This window comes from Callithrix jacchus, chromosome 18, assembly GCF_049354715.1.
Source record: "Callithrix jacchus isolate 240 chromosome 18, calJac240_pri, whole genome shotgun sequence".
NCBI classification, from domain to species: Eukaryota; Metazoa; Chordata; class Mammalia; order Primates; family Cebidae; genus Callithrix; species Callithrix jacchus.
This window is the reverse complement of record NC_133519.1, coordinates 12,765,446-12,790,877: the sequence shown is the minus strand read 5'-3', so window position 1 is coordinate 12,790,877 and position 25,432 is coordinate 12,765,446. Positions and strand designations below refer to the sequence as shown.

Here is a 25,432-nt window from a genome sequence, read left to right as displayed (position 1 = left end):
TTGAGGGGCCAAAGAATGCCAGTAATTTTGAGGCTCTTACATACAACAGAGCAAATTACTCTCTCAAAAGGTAGTTTCAGTTTATACCCCAGTGAATGTTCAGCCCTACAAACTCACTAGCATGAGGAACTGTAAGCTTTAACAGTTGCCATTCTAATAGATGGTATCTCAGCGCTGTGATTTAAATCCCTTCATTGACTATGAGTAGAGCATTTTTTTTTCAGATGTTTGTTGGCCTCTTGTATTTTTTGCCTGAATTTTTCTTTGTCTATTTTTCCTGGAGATGGACACTTAACTACAGTCTTCCAAACTAAATTATTTTATTTTGGAAATTACGATTAAGCACATTTTTCTTTAGGCTCTGATCATGGATGGTTTCCTTTGTTTTCTGTCATCTCTAGGCCCTGGAGTCATGGAGGTCCTTTTATTTTATTTTATTTTATTTTATTTTATTTTATTTTATTTTGTTTGAGACGGAATCTTGCTCTGTCACCCAGGATGGAGTGCAGTGACACAATCCCGGCTCACCGCAACCTCCACCTCCTAGGTTCAAGCGATTCTCCTGCCTCAGCCTCCCGAATAGTTGGAATTACAGGTGCCTGCCACCACACCCAGCTAATTTTTGTATTTTTATTAGAGATGGGGTTCTACCATGTTATTCAGGCTGATCTCAAACTCCTCATCTCAAGTGATCTTCCCACCTCAGCTTCCCAAAGTGCTGGGTTTACAGGCATGAACCACCATGCCCAGCCAGCGATCTTTTTATAAACTCACTGCCCTTGATGGTGGTACCACTGAGCCAGGCCCTAGCAGCCACAGTGGGGTCTGGGCAGAGGCTGGTGCTGCTTCCTCTGGAGGACAAGTTGTTCAGTCTCTGGGGCAGGGGATGTGCCTGAGAAGGAGAAGGGTTTGGGGCTGCTGCCTGATGCCCCATCTTTCAACCTCTGGGCTGGAAGCCACTGTGGCTAGTGGAGGAGCTCTGGATGGGGTATAGGACACAGCATCTGCTGTTGCGGTCAGCTCCTCCTACTCCACTGTGCCACCTCGGGCAAGTCCCACCATCTCTCTGGGCCTTGGGTGCTCATCTGGAAAGCTCAGGGACAGTGGCTCTTTCATAGGCACGTGGTAAGAATCAAATGGAAACACTCTTGCAGATGGTTATGAATTTTAACAAAAACAAAGCTATTATTTTACCTGTAAAAATGTATGCAGTACATTTGTTACGTGTCTCTAATGCATAGTGACCAAGTCAGGTACTCAGAGTGTCTCCCATATGAGTACAATACATTTTTGTTAACTATAGTCTCCCTGCTCTGCTGTTCAATATTGAATCTACTCCTCCTATCTTATTGTAGGTTTGTACCCTTTAACCCATTTCTCTTCATCTTCCTCCCTACCCCTCTTCACACTCTTCTTAGTTTCTATTACCTGTCTGCTCTCTACCTCCATGTGATCGAATTTTTTTAGCTCTGACATATAAATGAGAACAATGATATTTGCCTTTCTTGTGCTTGGCTTATTTCACTTAAGATAATGACCCTCAGTTCTATCCACATAGCTGCAAATGACATGATTCCATTCTATTTCCTGGCTGAGTAGTGTTCCATTGCGTGTATATGTCACAGTTTCTTCATCCATCATCTGTAGATGGACACTTTGGTTGATTCCATATCTTTGCTCCTGTGAATGGTTCTGCAATAAACATGTGACTGCAGGTGTCTCTTTTGTTTCTTTTCCTTTGGGTCGATACTCCCTAATAAAATTGCTGGATTGAATGGTAATGCTATTTTTAGTTCTTTGAGAAATCTCCGTGCTGTTTTCCACAGTAGCGGTACCACCAGCAGCGTGCAGGGTTCCCTCTCCTCCGCATCCTCACCAACACTGGTTATGTTTTGTCTTTTTAGTAATAGCTTTTCTAATTGGAGCGAGGTGATATCTCATTGTGCTTTTGCTTTGCATTTCTCTGATAGTGATGTTGAACATTTTTCATATACCTGCTGGCCATTTGTATGTCTTTCATGAGAAAAGTTATCACTATGTAGAGCTCTGACTGTGGTTCTGCCTCCTTAGGGGAAGTGTTGGCTGGTTTGGGGTGGGCAGGTCCAAGTTAGTCATGTTTAGGGAATGTTTGACAAGTTTGGGGAGGCTATGCTAATGACCATCACATTAGCTTTGTTCTTCCCACCCTAATCCCGCAATAGTGTACCTCTCTGCATCTCAGCTTCCTCACCTGTAAAGTAAATATGAAAATAGTGCCAATGTCACTGGACCGTGTGAGGATTAAATGAGTTGGTCTGTATAAAACATTGAGATTCGTTTTAGGAACCTTGTAAATGCTTTACATAGATTAACTTGTTTAATCGTTACATAATCCAGTGAGCTAGGTATTATGTTATCCTTACTTTACAAATGAGGAATCTAAGACCAGAGAGGGGAAGTGGCCCAGCTGTTGCACAGATGTTACGAGGCTGAGCTAGGCTGCACATCCAGGCTTGGATGGTCTTGAGAGCCCACATGTCTAACCACTCGGCTCTCCTGCTGCTATCCCACACTGGGGTGGGGAGCAAAGGCGGATAAGGAAGAAGTAAAGCCTGGCCTTTTCCTCCCAGAAGTTAAGATGACAGAGTCAGGCTCAGGCAGGGACTTCAGGTTCATGCCTGTCAGCCCCACCCTGTGTGGTCTTATCCAGACACACCTCTTTCAGGAAATCTTCCCAGATGAGCTCTACCCATGTGATCAATACTATTTTCTCCCTCCTCTTTGAACTTATGAACCTAGTTTTATGCCTGTTGCTTTGTAATGCTTTGAAAATTATTATTCAATTCAATGGAAATATATTTGGTAAATATACCAAATGCCTAGAATGCAAGACTGGAACCACGGGATATCCAGACATAGATAGACTGTATTTCCTTTCTGCTGGGTATTTCTAACTTCGTCAGGGACATAGACAAAGACAGGCTTAAGAAATACAATTTGAGGTCAGTGTTGTAAAACAAACATGAACAGTGTATCACAGAAACATGGAAAAAATAACTTGTTAATTCAGACTGGGGTGCATGGCCCTGGGAAGCCTTCTCAGACTGTGTATTTGCATCAGGGTCTTGAAGGGTGGCCTTGAAGGATGGAGAAGAGGCCGTATGGTGTGGAGAATAGTCAGAGAAGAGTATGAACAAAGACTCAGCCTATAAACGATTCCCAGCAGATCTAAGGCAGCACTGCTGGTGATATTACAGCTGCCTTGTTATCACCATTAATAGAAATGGAAACTCTCTGTCTTTAAAATGTGTTTGCCTCTCATTTAAATGACTAGCAGGGGCTCTGCATTCTGTGCCCTTATTATGGGTTTCTCCAGGCAGACACAAACATGCTCAGAGTTCCTTCTACTGAAAGGGACAAACCGCAGAGAGGGTGGCTCTGTTCTCTGGTTGCAGTGCTTCCCTGCATTGTTCTTGTCTCCCTGATCTGACAAGAGCAATCCCTCTGGGCTGAAATGCGAGCAAAGCTGGAGTCCTGCCGTGGCTGATTCTACGCAGGAGTGAGGCAGGAGACAGTGCCCAAACTTTTCGGCACTGAGCCTAGCGTAGATGTTCCAGCACCTGGCTCTGGAGAAAGCATCCAGTTGCATTGCTTTGGGTCATTCTGAGGTCTTGGGTTTGGCTTCGTGTAATAGATACCATGGGCTTGGAGTTAAGGTGAGGAATCAAAATACTAGATCACCTCTGAATAAACAGGTAACTTGTTCTGGATGGTACTTTTCCATTTTCCCATCTGTCCACCCATCAAATATCTATCTAGCCCTTTCTTGGGGTCGGGTAGTGAACCTGGTGCTGGAGACAGACTCAAAGATGAGAAAAATGCAGTTCTTGCCCTGAAACAGAGTCGTCGAGTGACATATAATCGCACAATTACAACACTGAGTACTTTAACCAAAAGACACAGGGAAGGGGTACCCAACACAGAATTAGGATTAGGAAGTTGACAATTCATTTTTTTTAAATTGCATTTTAGGTTTTGGGGTACATGTGCAGAACATGCAAGATAGTTGCATAAGTACACACGTGGCAGTGTGATTTGCTGACTTCCTCTCCTTCACCCACATCTGGCATTTCTCCCCATGCTATCCCTCCCCAGCTCTGCCCCCCACTGTCCCTCCCCTATTCCCCCCAAGAGACCCCAGTGTGTAATGCTCCCCTCCCTGTGTCTATGTGTTCTCATCGTTCATCACCCACCTATGAGTGAGAATATGTGGTATTTCATTTTCTGTTCTTGTGTCAGTTTGCTGAGAATGATGTTCTCCAGATTCATCCATGTCCCTACAAAGGACACGAACTCATCATTTTTCTTGAACTGAGTCTCAATGGAGAAAAAGGAGGCAGCCAAAGAAGTAGTTCAGACACAAGGTGCTGTGGAAGGAAGGGCATGGGGGGCCAGGAACACTGCTGATGGAGGTGGGTAGAGGGGAGTGGAGAGAGAGAGGTGTGTGTTTGGGGTGAGGTGGAGGTTGCTAAGCTATGTGTCTGGAGAATGTGGGCAGAGTCTGGTCAGGAAGGCTCTTTTGGGCTTTGCAACAGCGTTTGGACACTCCCCCTAGGGCACCAAAGGGTTTTGAGCATAGAAATGAAATGAGTTGTGTAGCTCTGCATTTTATAAAGAACACTGCCTGCAAGGGGGACAATGCAGTGGTGAAGGGGCCGGAACGAACACAGGGAGAGCAATTAGGAGTCTGGTGCTGTTATTCAGGAGAAAGAGGATGGGGACTTGGCCTGGGCAGGGGAGTTAGACTAGGGATAGGGATAGAGACCTGAGAGGTTTTTAAGGGGGTAGAATTGATAAGACGTGCCTATGAAGTGGATGTGAGTGCTGGGAGACCGAGAGGGGTCAACGATGACTTTTGATGGTCTGACTTTTGCCACCACTGGGTCCCTGGTGATGCCTTTCGCTGAGACAGAAAATAGAGAAGGAACTGGTTGAATCAGGGCTGGTGGCAGAGGATGAGGTCAGTTTTGGTCATGTTGAGTTACCTGGAGACAAGGCACTGGACTAAGAACGTCTGGTCCTAAGTTAAAGATTTGGAAATCTTCAGTATAGAAGTCCTAGTTGAAAAGTTGAGAGTATTGGGCTTGAGTGAAGTATATAAGTGCAGATCAAGAACATTTTAAAGAGGGTTGGAGAAAAACAGGGAAACAGTTGTGTGAAGGAGAGAGCACAAATACGGCCTGCATCAAAGACACGCAGTGAGATGAAGGCTGAAAGCTCCTTGGCATTGGCAATGTGAGAGCATGGCCAGTAGCAGAGACAGGAGACCTGAGATGGAGCAGGGACCCCTCTTAGGAGCCTGTGGAACCCTCCAAGCGTGGAAATAAAGAAAAATCTTGAGTTCCTTTAAGGGAAATTCCAGGCACCTCGCTAGCCCTGAGAAGCAAATGGGCAACTTCATAAGCAAGAAGGTAATAATAGCCTAAAACACTAGCCAAGGAAGTTAAAATCTCGGGATGTCACATTTCCTATAGAAACCACAGATATCATCTTAATATATGTCCCTGAGTTGTTTTCTAGAAACCTAGATCCCCACCCACATGATCCTCTGGCATATGGACCTCGGATAACGGGGAGCAGAAGACTGAGCTCCGACCATCCTTCTCTGTCCTAAAGCTCTTCTTTCGGGGCCTGGAGGAAGTCATGCCCATGGACCAGAGCTAGCGTCCTTTTCTGCTGTCCCAAACATTTTCAACAAACCTTCTTTTCCTTAATCAACTGCAAATCAGAAAAATCTTTGAATCTGCCTATGACCTGTAAGGCCCCCTCTTCTCCCTGTTACCCCAACTCCACTTCAAGATATCCGGCCTTTTTAGGCCAAAGCAACGTATAACCTTCATGCACTGATTTACAGTTTTGTCTGTAACTTCTGCTTTACTGAAAATTTCCCCTGCCTTCAAAGACCCTTGATTGCCAGCATCAGAGAGTTCGGGTCTTAAGCATGAGCCACCCACTTCTCCTTGTCTGGCACCCTGCAATAAATGTCTCACTTTCCCTCGCCCTGCAATCCTGATGTTAAAGTTTGTCTTTGCTGTGTTGGGCAGGTGGACCCCAGATTTGTTTCAGTAACAAAGTTACTGAAGTCCAGGAGAAAGAGTCAGAATACCGCAGGCTAACAGCTGAGTGACAGGTAATGAAGAAAGAGAGAGGAAGAGAACTTTTCAATAAATTTGGCTAAGGTGGTGAGACCGAAGAGAGAGGGTGACGAAAGGAGAGGTAAGTTGGAAGAATTCCTTTAAAATGGGAAAGGCGGCCGGTCACAGTGGCTGAAGCCTGTAATCCCAGCACTTTGGGAGGCTGAGGTGGGTGGATCACCAGGTCAAGAGATCGAGACCATCCTAGTCAACATGGTGAAACCCCGTCTCCACTAAAAATACAAAAAATTAGCTGGACATGGTGGCGCGTGCCTGTAATCCCAGCTACTCAGGAGGCCGAGGCAGGAGAATTGCCTGAACCCAGGAGGCGGAGGTTGCGGTGAGCCGAGATGGCGCCATTGCACTCCAGCCTGGGTAACAAGAGCGAAACTCCGTCTCAAAAATAAAAATAAAAATAAAATGGAAAAGGATTGATCATGCTCGTATGTTGAGGAGCAGGCGTCCGTAGAGAAAGGTGAACATCAGCCTGTACTCCCTGATACCATGGGATCCCAGCAGGTCCTCAGGGCCACAGAGTCCACAAGGAACTCCAGGCCCTGTCACCAAAGCAGCCTCTGGCCTAAAAGGTCACCACTCTGCTAAGCCCCTTGGCCACCGCTCAGGCCTTAGCTTCTTTTACCCTCCTTCAAAGGCTGTCTCAAGTCTTTGTTCTACAAAGGAAGCCCGAGCTGGTAGAAGAGCTGACTTCAGATCAGCTCAAATCTCCCTTCATCTCCACAGCTTCGGCCTTTCTTGGCTCTCTGCTGCCAACCGCCACGGAAGAGAAGGCAGCTGTGGTGTGTGGCCTGGGTGGAAGCCACCAGCCTCGGTCTGAGTTACTGGAGCAAGATGTGGGTCAGGCTGCCACCTAGTGTCCAAGTGGACCCTGCACAGGAAGGCCTCGCATGACACTGAGCAGGAAATAGGAGACAAGTGGATGAGTGGAAAGCCTGCAAAAAAGCCAGAATTCAGAGAGAAGGGCACCGTCCTGAACCAGACAGAGAATGTGTTTCAGGTGGTGAACACAGACAGCGAAGCTACCAGTCAGCCAGTGGCAGAAGCCAGCAAAACCACCTGCACACGGGGCTGCAGTTACGAGGTGCTTTTACCTGTATCGTCTCTCACGCCATCCTTTGGGTTAATTATTACAGTTTTCCCCATTTTACAGATGTGTCTTCTCCCTGGAAAGTTCAAATGGCTTATTCAAGTCAGTAGCATGTTAAATGGCAGAGCTGGGACTTGAAAGGGGGTCTTCATACTTTGAGAGATGGGAGTTGGGTGGGAGCACTGAGTTTTACATCAGTAGCAATGGGAACAGCCAAAGGCAGAGTAGGCGTGATGAGTGGGGGCTCTGGGAAGAGCTAATGATAGGGACCTGTGCCCAGCAGACCTTAAGGTACAGGGTTGGGCTGGGAGCTGAGAAGTCACCACCACTGCCCAGCTGTGTGCAGTACCTGCTGGGCTTGAGCAGGGTTTGCCAGTGAGACAAGCTCTAGAAATTCCTGCACAGGAGCCAGGACAGGCGATGGCACCAGATCTCAGGGGATCTGGGGAGGAGAGTCTACAAAGGTGACTGCCAACATGGCCAGTGACAGGCCAAGTGGCCTGCTGACCGGTTGCTGAAACAGAGAATGGAAACCAGAGAAATGCACCAGTGAGGGCCCCTAAGAGCAGGTAAGACCAGGGGAATCCAGGCCTGGCATCTCCTGGTACAGGGAGGCAGGAGGAGAGAAAATCCAGCCAGCTCTCCTGCTGGCAGACACTAGCTTGAAAGAGAGACCAAGGAGCATCTGAGGATGCCGCCAGTGAGGAATAAGTGGGTAGAAACGACTTCTGTTCAGAGCCCGCAGGTGAGAAAGAGCAAATGTGTGTTTTCTTTTCACCTGCCCAGTAAAGGTGTGGGGCAGCACCTGGGGGCCAGGCAAAGGATTCTGCAGAGATGGGAGCCTGGTTCCCTGTGTCAGCCGAGGCAGTCAGCATCTGGTCTTCACGTGCTTTGGGATAAGGACTCTGTGCTTGGTACAGTTTTCTACTTCAGCCCCTTCCTAGTGACTCTCTAGTTTTGCTTTTCTTTTGGATTTCCAAATAAAATTTCCTTTGAAAAACATCACCCCCGATTCCTGTTTCCGCCCCCCAACACAAAAACAAAATCATTTGTTCCTATGCAGGGCAAGATAACTAACCAGACAGAACATCCTGAAGGCCCAGGCTTAGAGTTCGAATTGGACAAGGGGTGAGCTGGGGCAGGGAAAAAGGGAACTAAAGAAGCCCGGCCACTTGGAGCCTGTGCCGCCAGTGACATCACTCCCGTGGCTCTCAGAGAGCTCTGCTGTCCACACCGTCTTCCCCTCCAGGGCACCGTGACCCCTTTCTCTGCCCTGCATACTCAGGTCCTCCTTGCTTTTCCACTCAGATTGCCTTAAAATTTTTCTTAATAAAAAAATCTGGCTCTACTAGTAAGAGAGGTCCAGTATGGGAAAGTTGGGAACAAATATAATGAAGATAATATCAAGCACACTTCTCTTAGAATTAATTAAAAATAAACAACTTTATCTCATCTTTGATGACTATTAGGTTCCTCCCACTTCCCTTCCCAGCCACTAAAGGGTCACTGGTGCTAGGGTGCCTCCCACACAGTGGGAGCTTGCTGGGTGGCTGATTGGTGCTCCGTGAGCTCCAAGTTTCCCGTAAACATTAGAAAATATAGCATGGGTTTTGGGTGGGGCATTCTCTGGGGCATACTGGTTGGGGAGCTGGCTGAATTCCACAGGCTGGTTTTTCTCAAGTTAACTGGTGGCTTCCTGCCATGACAACAAGCTCAGCCTTGTGGAAAGTGGGTTTGGATGGATGGTGCCTCTGGATCACCTGAGCATGACTCAGTCCTGGGAATGCCAGTGAGATATTGAGTACCTACTGTGTGCCAGCCCCTGGGGATGTAAAGATGGGGTCCCTGGACACAGGCTTCACAAACTCACTGGAATTTAATCTGTAGTTAAATACAGAACACTGGGAGGGCAAAAGGGGAGGTGTCTGGGAGTGGGTCAGCCTCCAGGAAGGCTTCACAGAAGAGGTGACCTGAGAGGTGCGCCTTGAAAGGTGAGTGGGGTAGTTATAGTAGTAGGTTGTGGGACCTCAGAGGTAGGTGACGCGAGAAGAATCTATTCCAGGAAAAATGAATGAAAACAGTGATTGGAGGTATGGCAGTTTAAAGAGTGTCCCAGAAACAGCAGGGCCCTCTGTGGCTCACATTTTCAAATCTGTGCCACATGTGCAAGAGAATGGCTGCTGTCCCAGAGACCTGTGTAAGCCGCCAGCTGCCCCTGAACGGCAGTGGGCCCTCTCCTTGCTCCTCTGCATGTCTCTTGGTTTTATCCAGCAGGGAACAGGCATGTCTGTGTGTGCTGTTCAGGCCCGCTTCCAATGCCCCTTCCCTGAAGCCTTCCCAGAGGCTTTACACTGATTGTAACTGTTTTCTTCACTCGGTCTGTGTGTTCCGCATAGGCAGGAAATGTGCTTGGTTTGTCCCAGCATCTGGATTCTCAGCATCTGGCACGGGAGCTCATGTAGAGCATCCAGTTAAGTGCTGATTAATTCTTCAATTTGCTCTAGAGACACATCCCCATCCCTCTGCAGATGCAGGCTCAGTTTGCCCTTCACATCCATTTTAGGGATGAAGGGAGGACTCTAAACATTGATGGTCTTATGGGAGGTAAGAATGTCCAGGGTAGATCGTCCTCATCAACCCCAGTTAGAACTTGATTGAGAAGGTCACAGTCCAGTCTTCTGTATGACAACACATTATTTAACTGACTGAAGCAGGTTTTGTCTGGCAGCTTGACACATACATACCGCACGGCCTCTCCCACTCCACCTACAGGGCTAATATGTGACAGATTTAGGTGGTAAATGCTTTTAATGCCTTGCAGATGCTGCTCCAGCCAGCAACCTCGCAACCTCAACAAGGGCGGGCCCTGATGACGAATAGTGGCCTGATTACTGGACCCATTGTTCCCAAAATGGGTTTTGGGAGGCTGCCCGGTGGCTGAAATCAGCAGCTGAACTGCCCACCATGGACCGGGAGAAGATGAGAAGCACGTCTCCTGGGTTCGTGCCCTGTTGCATCATTGACCCCATTTAGGTGCCTCGACCTTGGCTTTCAGATGAGTAACCAGTTGAAGATGAGAAACATTTTAAAAAATCTCTAAGTCCTATAAGGGAGTTTTGTGGTGATGACCTTCCAAGGAAGGGGGATTAAATGAATGGATAAACAGAGGGAAGGGATTGGTGGATCAGATGATGGATACGTGGATGCTTGGATAAATGGATGAATGGATAGGAAGCCAACCGTGCTGGCTCGTGTTGTCCCAGAGACATAAAGTGTGCCCTCCACGGGCAGTGGGTGGGGGCAGCCGGGGATTCTACTGCAGCAGTGCCTACATTTCTCATTTGTGAGACCAGTCTCTGAAGGTTTGCTATGTGTAGTTGAAAAGCTATGTGTAAAGTATAACTCTTTCATATATTTTTCAGAAAACAGCAATGAAGTGAATGCAACCGATGCCTCCTCAAAGGTTTGCTACCTACCAAGACTTTCAAGCATGAAAATGTCTTTATTTTTCCCTTTCAAAATGGATGGGTAGGCCATATGGGAGAGAGAGAAATACCGACAAAGAGAGGACCTCAAGAAGAGCACTCCTATAAAAATACTGTGAGAAACAATGAAACAACACACAAACGGGTTGACAGACGGAGAGCAAAGCATCGCCACAAGCCCATGATTCTAGAGCAAGTGTGGACTTCAGTGTGAGGCTGTGCCCATGTGGACCTTACACAGCATCCGCATACCTACACCCAGTAACCTGCTTTCTCCACCTAACACAATGACATGAGCATTTTTCTGTGTTGCTAATAGTCTTTATAATTACTTTAAATGACTGTATAATATTCCATGCATTATGCCACTGCTGAATATTTAGGTTGCTTGGATTTCTTCCTTTGCTCATTTTTATGAATTAACAGATGTAAAGTGTTGCACCCACTTCCTTCAAATATATGTACTTGGTTGACACTTTATTTCCTTCCCATTTTTCTCCTTTATATAGATAAAAAATATGAAAAATTAGTATATGGGCTTTTCTTTATGGTAAATGTATTAAGATAAGTATTGAGTTCAAGATTTAAAAACTTGTGTGCCTTTTCACACATATTGATGTCATGCTCCTTCTATTAATAACAATGATGGGAATATGAGTAGTCCAGAGTTACACATATTATTTCATAAAATTCTTCCAGCATCTCTAAGAAGTAGCTGTTACCTCATTTTAGATGAGAAACTGGGAGCTCACAAGTTTGCCTAATTTGTCCAGGGTTTATGTCTGTTGTGTCTCTCCTTTCTTTACGGGGTCTGGCACCGTGTCTGGTGGATAGAATCACCTCAAAAAATATTTGTTAAATGAAGTCTGTGAGCAGGGGTGTCATGATTCAAACCAATCCAGATTTGTTTCACTTCAAATCATGTGCTTTTCCCCTGAAACCCTGCCAGCTGGCTGCTGACATGTATTTGGTGGGGGTGGAGATGCAAGTGTTGCCATATCTTTTTTTTTTGAGACGGAGTTTCGCTCTTGTTACCCAGGCTGGAGTGCAATGACACGATCTCAGCTCACCGCCACCTCTGCCTCCTGGGTTCAAGCAATTCTCCTGCCTCAGCCTCCTGAGTGGCTGGGATTACAGGCACGCACCACCATGCCCAGCTAATTTTTTGCATTTTTAGTAGAGACGGGGTTTCACCATGTTGACCAGGATGGTCTCGATCTCTTGACCTCGTGATCCACCCACCTCGGCCTCCCAAAGTGCTGGGATTACAGGCGTGAGCCACCGCACCCAGCTGCCACATCTTTTAATTAAGGACTCAGACCTACTGCAGCATCCTCTCAGGCTCAGGGCAAGCATAGGAGAGCTAAGGTGCTGTGAGTGGGAGTTGGGGACCTAAGATATAGTCGCTTTAGAACTGCATCTGCTTGACTTTTTCCATAATTCTCCCATGTGGAGCTACTATATAGTTCAAAGACCAGTGGCCTAAGAGAGTGGTCCTAGTGCTTGGTGACCACGTGCAATTCAGAGGTTTTGCTGTTGCTTTGTAGCTTTGTGATCATATGTCCTGATGATGCATTTACAGAAACAATGTCCTCACTGGAATCAGTCTCTAACAGCCAACTTTAGGAGCTGGGGAGGTAGAGCAGCCCCCTGGACTGAGGTGCCTTCAGTGCTGTCCTTCCTATTTTCAGAGGCTAATGAAATGGTCCCCCCATAGAGCACCAGCCTTAAGAACTTTGAGTAGTCATTTCGTAAGGTCATGTTTTCCTGGCATTATGCAGAAACCTGTGTCCTATTTCTGTTATGTAGGATGTAAGAGTTGAGGGTCGGAATGGTTCTTCAGAGACTCTTTAAAGAATAAAGTCTTTAAAGAATAAATCCCCTGATGCTGCCTGGCCAGGCAGAGGCTATAGAGGTCGGTGGTAGGGCTGGCCTCAGGGATGCAAAAGAGACCCGATGTGGTTAGGACTTCCTGTGTGCTGGGAATTGAAGAGGTACTTTAACCTCTGAACATCTGTATAGGGGACACGATGGAGAAATGGCAGAGGTTGGAGAGGGAAAACTCAGTAGGCAATCACATTTAGGAGGTAGTATGAAAAGGAATTACGGAAGGAAGCAGGAACCTGAGAAGGGCACAGAGCTAAGAGGTCCATGTCTCCCCTGGCCAGGGCTCCCAGGCAATTCCACTCCCACGTACTCAGCATTTCCTATGTCCCCTGGCTCCATTAAGCCCTGGGAATACATTCATGAATAAGAAATAGACCTGTCCACAGAAAACTTCACACTCTACCTGGGAGACAGAAGCACAAAACAGAAACAACAACAAACACAGCGTGACAGATATTCTGTTAGTGATGTAACAAAGGAAGAGAGGAGATGTCAGGCTTTGTGGACACGCGAAGACAAAACAGTGTTTGAAGCATGGACGATGGAGCAGCTGCTATAGGAGGGTTGGCAAAGCATATCTGTCAAAGGGAAAAGGAAGTCCCAGAAGCTTACAGGGATGCAGACTAATCCAGCCTTGTGGGGAAGGAGGTGGTTTCCAGCGGAGGGAATGTCAAAAGTGGCGAAGGCTTGTGAGAGGCCAAGCAGGAGGAGAAGTTTGCAACAAGAGTCAGTGGTGACTGCCACCTTGACGTGTGTGTGTGTACCTGTGCCTGTGTGTATGCTGGTGCGTGACTATGAGTGTGTGTGTGTGTGTGTACCTATGCCTGTGTGTATCCTGGTGCGTGACTATGAGTGTGTGTGTGTGTGTGTGTACCTGTGCCTGTGTGTATGCTGGTGCGTGACTATGAGTGTGTGTGTGTGTGTGTACCTGTGCCTGTGTGTATGCTGGTGCGTGACTATGAGTGTGTGTGTGTGTGTACCTGTGCCTGTGTGTATGCTGGTGCGTGACTATGAGTGTGTGTGTGTGTGTGTACCTGTGCCTGTGTGTATGCTGGTGCGTAACTATGAGTGTGTGTGTGTGTGTACCTGTGCCTGTGTGTATGCTGGTGCGTGACTATGAGTGTGTGTGTGTGTGTGTACCTTTGCCTGTGTGTATGCTGGTGCGTGACTATGAGTGTGTGTGTGTGTGTACCTGTGCCTGTGTGTATGCTGGTACGTGACTATGAGTGTGTGTGTGTGTGTGTGTATGTACCTGTGCCTGTGTGTATGCTGGTGCGTGACTATGAGTGTGTGTGTGTGTGTGTGTGTACCTGTGCCTGTGTGTATGCTGGTGCGTGACTATGAGTGTGTGTGTGTGTGTACCTTTGCCTGTGTGTATGCTGGTGCGTGACTATGAGTGTGTGTGTGTGTACCTGTGCCTGTGTGTATGCTGGTGCGTGACTATGAGTGTGTGTGTGTGTGTACCTGTGCCTGTGTGTATGCTGGTGCATGACTATGAGTGTGTGTGCCTGTGTGTGTGTGTGTATATGCTGGTGTGTGACTATGAGTGTGTGTGTGTGTATGCTGGTGCGTGGCTGTGTGTGTGTGTGTGTGTACCTGTGCCTGTGTGTATGCTGGTGCATGACTATGAGTGTGTGTGCCTGTGTGTGTGTGTGTGTATGCTGGTGCGTGACTATGAGTGTGTGTGTGTGTATGCTGGTGCGTGGCTGTGTGTGTGTGTGTGTGTGTACCTGTGCCTGTGTTTATGCTGGTGCGTGACTATGAGTGTGTGTGTGTATGTATGCTGGTGCGTGGTTATGAGTGTGTGTGTGTACCTGTGCCTGTGTGTACGCTGGTGCATGACTATGAGTGTGTGTGTGTGTACCTGTGCCTGTGTGTATGCTGGTGCGTGACTATGTGTGTGTGTGTGTGTGTACCTGTGCCTGTGTGTATGCTGGTGCGTGGCTGAGTGTGTGTGTGTGTACCTGTGCCTGTGTGTATGCTGGTGCATGACTATGAGTGTGTGTGTGTGTGTGTGTACCTGTGCCTGCATGTATGCTGGTGTGTGACTATGAGTGTGTGTGTGTGTGTGTATGCTGGTGCGTTACTACGAGTGTGTGTGTACCTGTGCCTGTGTGTATGCTGGTGCATGACTATGAGTGCGTGTGTGTGTGTGTGTGTGTACCTGTGCCTGTGTGTATGCTGGTGCATGACTATGAGTGTGTGTGTGTTTGTGTGTGTGCCTGTGCCTGTGTGTATGCTGGTGCATGACTATGAGTGTGTGTGTGTGTGTGTGTGTACCTGTGCCTGCATGTATGCTGGTGCGTGACTATGAGAGTGTGTGTGTGTCTGCCTGTGTGTGTATCTCTGCACATACTGAAGATGTGAATAAGTAGAGACTCCTCTCTTTATTCCTTCGAGAGTTTCTTCATTAAGCACCTACCTGTCATACACTGGGCATGGGAGAAGGGAGTGAATTAGAGAGACACAGATCCCTACCCGGATGGAACGCACACTCTAATGGAGAAGGCAGGCAAGACACTAAAAAGGAAAATAACCACAGCATGGTGAGTGTGAGGAAGGAAATGGACGTGATGGTGTGATAATAATCGTGGAGGCAGGGTACACCTCCAGGTAGCCAGGCTGGAAGGCCTCCCCCGAAAGGAGGCATTTGAGCAGAGTCTTGAGGATGAGAAAGGGAATTATAGGCAGAGGGAACATTTAGAGCAAATGGGAACAACTTGGTGCACCTGAAAAGGACAAAAGAAGCTGCCAGTCGGGCTTGAGTGTAGCCAGCGAGGGCCAAAGAAGGAGATGACGTTTAGTGAGTCTGAATCTTTTTTTTTTTTTTTTGAGACAGGCTCTTGCTCTGTCGCCAGGCTGGAGTGCAGTGGTGCAATCTCGGCTCACCGCAACCTCCGCCTCCTGGGTTCAAGCAATTCCCCTGCCTCAGCCTCCCGAGTAGCTGGGACTGCAGGTGCGCACCACCATGCCCAGCTAATTTTGTATTTTTAGTAGAGATGGAGTTTCACCATGTTGGCCAGAGTGGTCTCGATCTCTTGACCTCATGATCCGCCTCCCTTGGCCTCCAAGGGAGTCCAAGTGCTGGGATTACAGACGTGAGCCACTGTGCCCCGCTAAGTCTGAATCTGAATCTTATTCTAAGGCAGAGAAAAGCTGTTGAAGAATTTTAAGCAGGGAAAAGATACTCCCACATTTTTAAACAAGTCCTCTACGTGGAGCTTGAACAGGAAAGGCCAAGAGTAGAAGCCGAAGGGCCAAGAGTAGAACCACCTGGGGGGTTATTGCCATGGCCCAGGCAGAGGGGGTGTTAGAAGAGGAGACAGAGAGAAGGTGGGCAGCTTCCAAATATATTTTGCAATGGAGTGAAGAGGACTTGATGGGGGAAAAGGGGTGAGGGAAAAAGCAGAAGCAGGGGTGACGTCTGGGTTGGGGGCTTGATCAAAACGAGCATAGAATCTTCTTAAGTTTGTGTCGTGGGTTCTGCACGTCTCTGCAGACTGGACTCTGCTCCTGTGGCATGGCTGTGGTGAGGCAGTTGTGGGGGGCCTAATATGGTTAGGATTTTCTTTTGGTTCTGCAAAACCAAAGAGATGACTTTGCCCAGGGCTCCTCTGAGGACTGCCAGGACTCTGCAAAGCTGGCTGCTGCCTGAGTCTTTAGCTGATGCTCCCTGGTGCCGGGGATGAATGGAGGCCACTTTGATTGATTCAGCCTGCATTGATTAAGCAGCTGCTGTGTGCTACGTTCTGGGAATGCAGCAGTGAACGAAACGTACAAAGAAACCTACCCTCACACAGCGTTATAGCTGAGTAGTCTAACAATAGGTACAGTAATAAACAAACCAGTTCAAAGAGATCTAAGAGATACCAGAAAAGGCTGGGAGGAGGGCCAGGGAGTGCTGAAGGTAGGTGGGGGGGTGGGGGCTGCATGTGGGCCGCCGAATGTTCAGGGCCGACTCCGTGAGCGGCATTTCTGGGCCGACGCTGGCTAAGCGGGGACTGCCCGCTGCCTGCAGTCGGGCTCCACACATCGTATTTGCTGTCTTCCCCGTCTCACCACACTCAGTGATAAGCTTGTTTATTTATTTGTTTGCTAGCTTATTATTTTTTCAAAGAATTCAGATAAATGTTGGTATGATTCCAACAGGTGTAAGTTTTGGGGAAAAGGGGGTTGGGTTGGGATGGTGAAAGTCTGCGTTAAATCAAGTTTAGTCTAAAGCTGCCTTCTTACACACGGTAAGCTCTGCCTGCACATCGTAACCTACATGGAGTTGTGTGCAGACCGTAACCTACTCTTGTGCCAGTCACTGAGCTTTGGCCGGTCGAACGTGGCCAACTGTTCACCCTGCGTTCAAATACTGCAAAGACCACGCTGTAACCCATTCCGCTGTTTCTGTCTGTCACTTTCCTTCTTCTGTTCCTAAATCTTCTTCCTCCATGTGGCTGTGCTGGCGCCTGAGCCTACTGTGGCTCAGGAGGCTCCCTGATCCGTAAATTACTCTTTGCTCAATTACTCTCCTGTAAATTTAATTCACCGGAAATTTTTCTTTTAATACCAGCAACGACCCAAGGAGCTGAGCTCAAATTCGGAAGACGCTAGACCTGGATGGTGGACTCACAGCTTGAACCTAGCCCTGGGTTCCAGTTGCAGAGGCTCTTCTGATTGGGGTAGAAGGGAAGTATCCTGGTGGGAGGGGGGTCTGGAGAAACAATTGGAATTGGAGACCTGATGACTGGATGAGCTGGGCGGACTTCTCTCCCTTCTTGGTCTGGGCAGGACACAAGAAGGCAGGGTTTCAAAACAGGATTGCTGTTGAGTTACAGCCTGGCTTGTTCCTGATCCGGTGCTAAGAACCTAGGAGTTCAAAGAGGAGGGACCCTTGCCCTGTACTGACCTTAATCCTGTCATCCCACCTCTAGCAAGTTGCGACAGACTTTCCTGTAGGAACCTCAGCTAGGGAGGAGAACCCTTAATCAGCAGCCGAAACTCTGCGCAGGTGTTAATTAGGTCCATGCAGTGACAGGTGATTATATCTTTCCCTCATTAAAGATGAGGAGAGTTCAAGGGGCCCCTTCTCTTCCCCGGATCCTCCCTGCCTTCCAGAGGAGGCTGAGTGTTGGGGTGGAGCCCAGCTCTAAGGAGGTTGAATGGAAGATGTGGTGTGCAGAGAGCCCTGTGGAGTTCAGAGAGTTCTGCTCTGCCATTAAGGGCGTAGAGGAAATGGCCCAATTTCAGACACGGGATGACTCTTAGAGCTCTGGACTCTGGAAGGTGGTCTCGGCAGGAAGAAAAGAGTCCTTCTTGCTGATGCTGCCAATGTTCCATCCAGCTTATCTTGTTCTGAGCATTTTTTAAAAGCATTTTCCTCTTTCACACATGACAGACAAATACACACATACGTAATGCTTATCACAGGCTTTGGGGGTGGTGACTTAGATGAAAAGGTGAAACAGAACAGCACAAGACTGGGATGGGGAAGCTCAAAGTTACCATTCTTTGACCTTCGGTTATGTGATTCTGACCAAGTCCCTTAAACTGTATTGAAATGTTCACATCTAGAAAAAGAGCATTTTAAAAAAATCATTTTTATTATGAATACTTATTTGTTTGAAGAACTGCAGTAATACTCATGGCGATGATATGTAAACTCAAAAGCGCTATCCCACCATAAGGTCTGGAACTACCATTAAACTGTAGGATCCTTATTGGAGTGGCTTTTATAGAAACAGAACTGGGCAGAGATAGCAGGTTCTAGACATTCAAACAATTTTTGTTTGAATCAGCGTCTTGTGGGAGGGCCGGAAAACTGCAGGAAGCCTTCCAGGTTAGCCTGTGATTCGGAAGGCATTTCTCAGGACGGTCAGCGCAGCTCACGGAGGCCTGCATGGAGCCTCCATACATGACCGTGTACGTCCGGGCATGACCTCTGGCCCAAATGCCAGCCCCGCCACTTCTCAGCTGTTTGACCTTAGGCAAGTTTCTTCATATCTTTGGGTTTCAACTTCTTCACCTGAAAACCTGGGGTGATTATTTTTCTCCCTCTCACTTTGGGGGTTGAAACGGGGAATTAAATGAAAGCATTAAACAAAGTGCTTTGCTTGGTGGTTGTACATGGAACTCACAGGCACAGGGAATTCTTGAGCTTGATTTTCAGGTTCGGATTTCTCAAAGCCTTCTCTCTGTAACCCTTCCTCAGGGGGAAAGATCCGCCTCTTTCCACTCCTGGAGGCTCCACCAAGCAGAAGCAGAAGGCCCTAGCTGGTAGTAAGAGGGGAAGACTGAGGAATTAAGAGTGTGGGGAATGGGGCCGGGCGCGGTGGCTCACGCCTGTAATCCCAGCACTTTGGGAGGTCAAGGCGGGTGGATCACGAGGTCAAGAGATCGAGACCATCCTGGTCATCATGGTGAAACCCCGTCTCTACTAAAAATACAAAAAATTAGCTGGGCGTGGTGGCACGTGCCTGGAATCCCAGCTATTCAGGAGGCTGAGGCAGAAGAATTGCCTGAACCCAGGAGGCGGAGGTTGCGGTGAGCTGAGATCGCACCATTGCACTCCAGCCTGGGTAACAAGAGCAAAACTCCGTCTCAAAAAAAAAAAAAAGAGTGTGGGGAATGGACGGGCCCTTAGACGTCAGCTAGTCTCATCCTGTATTTCACAAATGAGGGACCGTGCAAAAGACTTCACATAATTCTTTCATTTAATGCTCAGAAAGGCAGATGCCCAAACAAGGTCTCAGGGCAAGTTAGTGGAAAAGCCTAGACAAGGACCTGGGTGGCTCACCACTCCACCCTGCCAGGGTCTTTCATGTTTTATAATTTATCTTCAAGGGATTCCACCTCCGTGGTGTCGGAGAGCCCCAAAGCCCCAGGCCCAGGACGTTTGACACCAGGGAGGGCAGGCTCAAAGCATAAGGCAGCGTTTTCCAAGATCCACAGGCGCCCCCTGCTGGCCACAGGCTGAAGGCGCCGTCTTGAACTGTGCTCAGGTCCGCTCCGGAGGGGGCTGTGCCCGGAACTGCTGGGTACCCTGGGCTAGTCACTGTGACATGTTTTTAGATGTTCCGTATTCCAGTTTGCTGTGCCATATAAAAAGAGATTTAAACAATAATAACAAGTGTTTTTATATTTACTCACATAATTACCATTGCAAGTGCTCTTCATCCCTTGATATAGCTCCAGATTTTCCTCTGATATCATTTTCCTTCTGCCTCAAAGGCTTCCTGTCACATTTCTTGTAGTTCAGGTTTGTTGGTATAAATTCTTTCAGCCTTTGAATGTCTTAAAAAGACTTTTCTTCATTTCGAAAGAATTTCCCCTGGGTACAAAGTTCTAGGCTGACAGTTCTTTCAGCAATTTGAACATACTGGTCTGCCATCTCTGACGTGGGTAATTTCTGACGAGAAGCCTGCTATTACGCTTCTCTTTTTTCTCTGTACATAAGGTATTTTTCACTCCCTCTGGCTGCTTTTAAGATTTTTTTAATCACTGTTTTTCAGCAATTTAATTACAATCGGTTTCAATTTTTAAATATATTTATTGTTGTTAAGGGTCACTGAGAGTCTTGGATTTCTATTTTAAAGAGTATAGTTTTAAAGAGAGTATAGTTTTTCTATTTTAAAATATCAAATTTGGAAATTTGGTGTGATTATTTCTTCAGATCGCTTTGCTCCCATTCCCACTCCATCCTCTTATTTGGGGGCTCCAATTACATGTATATTAGGCCGCGTGAAGACGTCCTATGTTTACTTAACTTGCTCTTCAGTGTTTGTTTCCTCCCCTTCATTTTAGACGATTTCTACTGCTGTGTGTTTGACTGACTGATCATCACTTCTGCAGTGTTTAAAATGCTGTTAATCCCATTCAGTTATTTTCCTTCTCAGACACCATAGTTTTCATTTCAAGAAGTTTGATTTGGCTTTTTTCTCTCTCATGTCCCTGCTTGATTTTTTCTGCTAGTGTTTTGGACATACAAAACATTATATTAACTTTCAGAATGTCCTCGTTTAGAACTCTATTTTTATAGATAGGGTCTTTCTTTGTTAATCAGGCTGGGCTTGAACTCCTAGCTTCAAGCAATCCTCCTGTCTTAACCTCCCAAAGTGCTGGAATCATGTTTGAGCTACATCTACTATTTCTGTCATCTCTCAGCATTGGCCATTTCTGGGTCAAAATCAGTTGACTTCTTTTTCTCTTTACTTTTTTATTTTTTAACTTTTATTTTAGTTTAAGGGGTACACGTGCAGTTTTGTTTAATAGATAAATGGTGTGTTGTGGGGGTTTGGTGTACATATTATTTTGTCACCCAGGTAATAAGCATAGTAACTGATAGTTTTTCAATCCTCACCCTCCTCCTACGCTCTTTCATTAAGTAGGCCCTGGAATCTATTGTTCCCTTCCTTGTGTCCACGTATACTCAGTGTTTAGCTCTCACGTATCAGTCAGAATACGTGGTGTTTGGTTTTCTGTTAGTTTGCTCAGGATAATGGCCTCCAATCCATCCATGTTGTTGCACAGGACATGATCTGGTTCTTTTCTGTGGCTGAGATGTATTCCATGGTGTATACGCGCCACATTTTCTTTATCCAGTTGGCCGTTGATGGGCATTTAGGTTGATTCCGTGTCTTTGCTCTTGTGAATAGCGCTGCAGTAAACACATGCATGCATATGTCTTTATGGTAGGCTGGTTTCTCTTCTTTGGGGTATATATATCCAATAATAGGATTGCTGGGTTGAAAGATACTTCAAAAACAATGTAAGGTTTTTTCTTTTTTTTTTTTTTTGAGACGGAGTCTTGCTCTGTCACCAGGCTGGAGTGCAGTAGCACAATCTCAGCTCACTGCAACCTCCGCCTCCCAGGTTCAAGTAATTCTCCTGCCTCCGCCTCCTGAGTAGCTAAATACAACTTCTGTTTTAAGTTCTTTGAGAAATTGTCAAACTGCTTTCTAAAGTGGCTGAACTAATTTACGTTCCCAGCAGCAGTCTAACAGTGTTCCTTTTTCTCCACAGCCTTGCCAACATCTGTTAACTTTTTGACTTTTTATAATAGCCATTCTAACTGGCACGAGATGGTATCTCACTGTGGTTTTGAGTTCCATTTCTCCAATGACTAGCGATGATGAGTATTTTTTTAACATGCTTGTTGGCTATGTATATGTCTTCTTTTGAAAATTGTCTGTTCATGTCCTTTGCCTACCTTTTAATGGGGTTGTTTTTTGCTTATTAATTTCTTTATAGATTCCTGGTATTAGACCTTTGTCAGATGCATAGTTTGCAAATATTTTCTCCCATTACGTTGGTTGTCTATTTACTCTGTTAATAGTTTCTTTTGCTATGCAGAAGCTCTTTAGTTTAATTAGGTCCCACTTGTCAAATTTTGTTTTGGTTGCAATTATTTTTACAATTGCTTTGTCATAAAATCTTGGGCCGGGCACGGTGGCTCACGCCTATAATCCCAGCACTTTGGGAGGCCAAGGCAGGTAGATCAAGAGGTCAAGAGATTGAGACCATCCTGATCAACACGGTGAAACTCCGTCTCTACTAAAAATACAAAAATTAGCTGGGCATGGTGGTGCGTGCCTGTAGTCCCAGCTACTCAGGAGGCTGAGGCAGGAGAATTGCTTGAACCCAGGAGGCGGAGGTTGCAGTGAGCCAAGATCGCTCCGTTGCACTCCAGCCTGGGTAACAACAGTGAAACTCCGTCTCAAAAAAAAAAATCTTTGCCAGGGCCTATGTCCAGAATGGCATTTCCTAGGCTTTCTTCAAGGGCATTAGAGTTTTAGGATTTACACTGATGTCTCTAATTCATCTCGAGTTGATTTTTACATACGGTGTAAGGGAGGGACCTAGTTTCAATCTTCTATATATGGCTAGCCAGTTATCCCAGCACCATTTATTGAAGGTAAATGGTTGAAAATCAGATGGTTGCAGTTGTGCACCTTTATTTCTGGGCTCTCTGTTCTGTTCTGTTGGTCTGTGTGTCCATTTTTACCACGTTGCTTTCGCCACAGTAATGCCACAGCATTACAGTACAGCGTGAAGTCGGATAATACGATTCCTCCAGGTTTGCTCTCTCTGCCTAGCATCGTTTTGGCTATTTGGGGTTCTTTTTTATTTTATACGAATTTTAGAATTTTTTTTTTCTAATTCTGTGAAGAATGACCCTGGTGGTTTGATAGGAATAACACTGAATCTGTAAATTGCTTTGGGCAGTATGGCCTTTTAACAATATTGATTCTTCCTATCTGTGAGCATGGAGCGTTTCTCCATTTGTTTGTGTTACGTCTGATTTCGCTCGGCAGTATTTCATCGCTCTCATTGCAGAGGTCTTTCACCTCCCGTTTAGCTGTGTTTGTTCGTGTTTTTGGTGTGTGTGGTTGTTGAGAATGGAATTTGCGTTCTTGATTTGTCACTCAGCTTGGACTCTATTGGTGTATAAAACGCTGCCGATTTTTGTGCATTGATTTTGTGTCTAGAAGCTTTGCTGAAGTTGTTTATCAGATCTAGAAGTTTTGGGCTGAGACTATGGGATTTTTCTAGGTATAAAATTACGTTGTCTGCAAAAAGAGATGGTTTGACTGTCTCTCTTCCTATATGGACGCCTTTTCTTTCTTGCTCTTGCCTGCTTGCTGTGGTTGAGACTTCCTCTCTTTATTATGTATCATATTTTCCTTCTTTGCATGCCTGGCAATTTTCTACGGATACCACGCATTGTGAATTTTACCTTTTGAAGGGCTGGATATATTTTTGTTTTTATAATAAGAAGCAAAAGTTTAGTTACTTGGAAGCAGTTTGGACCTTCAAATTTTTCTTTTTAAGATGTGTTAGGTGGCACCAAAGCAGTATTTCATTTAGGACCAGTTTTACTGCCCCACCGAGGCACAACCTGTCTGAATATTCTACCCAAGTGCCCCATAAATTACAAAGTTTCATACTCCAGCTGTTCAGAACAGGGGTTCTTTCTAACTCTGGGTGATCCTGGGATTATTCCCTTTCAACCATGCAGGGAGGTCTTTCCCCTGCCTCAGGTAGTTTCCTCACATACAAGTGCTGATCGTAACTCAGCTAAGGATTTGAGAGGAGGCTGCTCCTGATGTCCGAGCTCCCCGGCCCACCCCACCCCGCCTCTGGCTCTCACCTTGCTGGGCTAGGAGTTAGCCTTGTAAACTCCAGCTGCCTTGTCTTTTAGGATCCAGTTCCATTTTTTTCAATCCTGAGAGGCCGCTGGACTCTGCCAGGTTCCCCTCCCTGAGCCACAGCCTGGAAACCCTCTCCGGGGAGGAGGCCAGGACCGTCCTAGGGCTCAGCTCATTTTACCTGATCTCACAAGCATCCAGTTCCTGCGTTGCTGCAAATTCACGGTCTTAAAAACTGTAGTCACTATAGTCATTCCTTGGCATTCCTGGGGGATTTGTTCCAAGACCCTTGAAGATACCAAAATCCAGAGATGCTCAAATCTGTCATGTAAAGTGGCACAGTATCCTCCTGTATACATGAAAACATCTCTAGATTACTTATGATATTTCATATAATGTAAATGCTATTAAACAGTAGTTATGCTGTATTTTTAAATTGCATTAGTTATTGCATTTTTTCCAAATGTTTTTGGTCCATGTTGGTTGAATCCATGAACGTAGAAGTGGAGTATAAGGAAGGCCAATTATAGCTCGTCAGACTGCAGCTGTTTCAAGTTGCAGGCTCAATCCACCCCTGTAACTCCAGTCTCTCCGGAAGAGGACATTTCCACTGTACATTTTTGCTAGCATAATACGGTTATTCTGGTGTTTTTCAAAATCGTAATCTAACCTTGTAACTCTGTAATTAGGGTTATCCATCAATTTAAAAATTCAAACTGGACGAACACGCAATCTCCCCACTAAGACAGGCATCTGCTTTGTCTCTGGTGAGGCTGGCCATTGTCTCTTTTTTTTTTGAGACGGAGTTTCGCTGTTGCTACCCAGGCTTGAGTGCAATGGCGCGATCTCGGCTCACCGCAACCTCCGCCTCCTGGGTTCAGGCAATTCTCCTGCCTCAGCCTCCTGAGTAGCTGGGACTACAGGCACGTGCCACCATGCCTGCTAATTTTTTTTTTTTTTTTGTATTTTTAGTAGAGACGGGGTTTCACCATGTTGACCAGGATGGTCTCGATCTCTTGACCTTGTGATCCACCCGCCTCAGCCTCCCAAAGTGCTGGGATTACAGGCGTGAGCCAGCTCCCTATAATCCTCCCATAACCAATTTGCGTCTCTCTCCACTTCCAGAGGCCTTGCCAGACTCTTTTAGACCTGGAGAGGTGAACAGTGGGGGTGACATGCTAAGAGCACACAGAAGAGGGTGTGGCGGGAAGGAGGGGGAGGGGCAGGAGTTTCTAGGGCCAAGTCCCACCACCCTTCACCTCCAGCCTGACCACTTCCCTCCCCTCCAGGGCACACATCTCTCTGCTCCTTTTTACAGAGCCTCTTTATTTAAGGTGCCTGGTCATATCTGTTTTCTAAGGGACTGCTTCCTCTTCCTCTGGGATAGTTTATTTAAATCAGAGCTCCTTCCCTAATCATCCTAATTGGAGAAATGGGCTGAAAGGACCAAGGAAACCTGGCCTCCTCTTGGGTAGACCAACATCTGCAGAGAAAAAGTAGAAGTTTATGGCAACTCTGTTTTCCTTTTGAGTAAAATCTGATGCATTTTTATTATTCATGGTCAATGTGGAGATACCAGAAGTGTCATGGGGCTCTGGTATCACAGTCACTACTCTGGTTGTGTGGAAGACAGAATCCCAGGGCCCC

At 46.5% G+C, this 25,432-nt stretch overlaps 1 protein-coding gene and 1 long non-coding RNA gene across 4 annotated transcripts in view; both read left to right on the top strand.

Annotated features, from left to right (window-relative positions):
* LOC103788983 (uncharacterized) overlaps positions 1-11,289 on the top strand; it is a 209,007-nt gene extending 197,718 nt beyond the window's left edge. The window contains exons 2-3 of the long non-coding RNA XR_013529201.1: positions 10,100-10,277; positions 10,701-11,289. This is a non-coding gene — a long non-coding RNA (uncharacterized LOC103788983). The remainder of the gene's footprint in view (positions 1-10,099; positions 10,278-10,700) is intronic.
* Positions 1-25,432, top strand: part of LOC103788982 (uncharacterized) — an 870,763-nt gene that overhangs the window by 443,860 nt on the left and 401,471 nt on the right. The window lies entirely within an intron of this gene.